Source organism: Lygodium microphyllum, chromosome 21, assembly GCF_053477565.2.
Source record: "Lygodium microphyllum isolate KBCC chromosome 21, Lygodium_microphyllum_v1.1.10, whole genome shotgun sequence".
NCBI classification, from domain to species: domain Eukaryota; kingdom Viridiplantae; phylum Streptophyta; class Polypodiopsida; order Schizaeales; family Lygodiaceae; genus Lygodium; species Lygodium microphyllum.
Window position 1 is genome coordinate 56,552,776 of NC_141155.1, and position 2,751 is coordinate 56,555,526.

At 42.8% G+C, this 2,751-nt stretch overlaps 1 pseudogene; it reads right to left on the reverse strand.

The window, feature by feature from the left end:
* Positions 1-361: 361 nt before the first annotated feature.
* LOC148018030 (octanoyltransferase LIP2p2, chloroplastic pseudogene) lies at positions 362-1,886 on the reverse strand (annotated as a pseudogene).
* Positions 1,887-2,751: the final 865 nt, after the last annotated feature.

The window sequence follows — 2,751 nt, forward strand, 5'->3', positions numbered from 1 at the left end:
CGTTTTCAAATTTGAGGTACAGTAGGGACAAGAGATATATGAAGCAGTGATGGAGTACCATGTGGTGCTCGCAGCCAAGCTACACTATTTGTAGTAGGTTGTTTTACTTCTTTCCCATGAACTGCCCCTTTTCAGCATGATGAGGGAGCGTCTGGTTCTGGAGTCGCATCACATGAACTTTAGGGAGTGTTTAGTTCTGGATTTCCAGCACATGGCTCCCAGAACTTGGCGGTGATCTAATTGCCTTGTCCTTTTGCCTACCCACAGCATGTGAGGAAGAACAATCATACCAAAGGCCTGATGTTGAATCAAGTCGAGTTAGGGCTTGCTCATAAGGGAGAAGCAAACATGCGTGTGAAGTCTAGAACTCTGTTGTTGTCATAATTGGATGATCAATGGTGAGCCCACACGCTGACATGAAGCCCAATGCTTCATCAACACGATGGGCTAGCTCCAAGTATCTGCTTCCCAGCTCACTGCCACTTGTGAAATCCAGGTTCCATTGTGTAACCCTTTTCCTAGCTGCACTGCATGAGTATGGTAGCCAGAAATCCAATTAAAGTTAACACAGTAACACATGAATTGATTATAGAGAACCAATGGGTTTCAAGATGCTGTAGCAGGATCGAGTAGTTGACATACTTCTCCATCCATGGGATTGTCAAAGGTCTTGTCTATCTCCTTCCAAATAATAGAATATAACATCAAAGAAAAGCTTCTCTTTGTCTTGGATTCGTGCATGCTCTCAAGTGTACCTGGTAGGTAATATAGCTTCTTCCAAGGTCTTGCACTGGTCTGGAGAAAGTGAACCAGACTCAGGGAAATCAACAGAGAAATGGATATACAGCTTCCATACACTTCCCACTAGACGATTGTGAATATCACAGGGGACTATATTTCTGAAGGGGGATAGGTTTGTGATCTCATAAAGGGCCAAGCCATGGTAGGTTATCCAGCGTGATACTCTGACCCCAGTCGCGCTGCTACCTTCTCATCTCCAATCCAAACACCTGTGTATCCTTCAATACGTGAAGCTTCAATGTGACAAGCACGTTGTAAAGCTTGAATGATTACTTCCTCAAGAGCCCTAAGATACCAATGAAGATCTAACTTATAATGCCTAAGATTGTGAATGGGATACATAACCAACTAGCCAAGGCCATGATATGTGACTTCACCTCCACGTTTTGTTCTATATGCATCATAAGCAGGATTATCCATGTCAAATAGTAGGTAGTCCTCAGAGCTTCTAATTCCCAAAGTGTACGCAACAGGATGTTGCAAAATGATCGATGCATCATTCGCATCATTTCCTTTAAGTACATCTGCAGCTCACCACGCCTCTGGTGCTGGGACCCTCTAGTGATCTAAAAGATCATATCTGAATTCTTCAGGAGACTCAATTCTAGCTCTATCAAGAGTCTCCTGCTTGCCAGATTCCTAGACAAGATCCTAGACATTGAATCTAGAGGGTCACATTTCAGATGCAACACTTCTTGCAAGCTTCTATTTTGCATGTATTCATAAATGAGCAAGCTAACCTTCTCACCATGGGAGGAATACCCTACTAAGAGCTTCACCACATACCTAGAGTCAAGGCACCCGCAAATAGAGGTCTCGTTCCTAGAGATTATTTAAATTTTGTAAATCTACAGCTCCTTGTCTGCAAGCTGTGTATTCATAAGGGATCCCCTTATATTGAAAAGGCTTGTTGTGAGATTTTTGGTTGAGGTAACCAGCATTGTCGCAGGGAGAACAACATAATCTGTGCAGCCATGCATGCTTGGGAATAAGGTCTTACTGCAATCTTGCCTGTGTTCCCCAGTTCGAGTCCTGAACCACGATGTGCAGACTTGCAACAGGGTGGCTGTGAACCAGTGGCTCATTTAGTTCGAACATACGAATGTTGCATGGGAAGTGGCAATTGGCATCCTTACGTCATATCCTACTTATTTCTATCATGACTTTGAGGTTGAGTTGTTTGCTGCACAAGTATTGCAAAGAAAGATCCAGAGTGAGGGAGTAAATCTTCAGTCTGATTATAGGGGATCTCTACAAGCAGCGCTACTTACTTCTGCAAAGAAATTCAACAATGGGCCCCGTCAGCTTTTGACCCAGATATGTTTGGCATTATCAACATTGGTTCTAAGAGCTGTGGAACTGAAGAAGCCTGTTGAACTGTTTGCAAGCCTCTATGAACTACAAGGACAAGGAAGTGGTAGCAATGCCATTATGGAGTTGCTCACAGTCCTTCCTGAGGAGACTATAGAAGACTAAACTATCAATGTCATCTGTTTCTCTTTTGACAATTGAAGTCAAGAATTGAGATACCAGCCACCAATTCCCCTATGGAAGTTCAGCTCTGTAGTTTTCCAAAGACCCAAACTGACTACTGCTCTATTGAATGGGCACTCAACTCAGCATAACAGTTTTCTTTTAATGATTCTCTGAAGCCTGGTTTGTGTGTATGTTTGGGTAATAGCTCCATAGCAACGGTTGATTTGGAGTAGGTTCACAATTCCATTTTGTTTGAGCTCAAGTAGTTGCTTACACCCAAACCTAAGGGATGAGCTCTAGAAGTGAGCTACAATGTTCTCACTACAAGAGGCATGTGGGGAACAGGACCAAACATTGTTCTTCAGCTTGTTGCTATTCTTATCTTTACTATTCACAATAAAATTGGGGCTTTGATTCTCATCAGCCTACCTATGCAGAGATACTTCAATGCTCTGTCATTTTGGAACATGCATT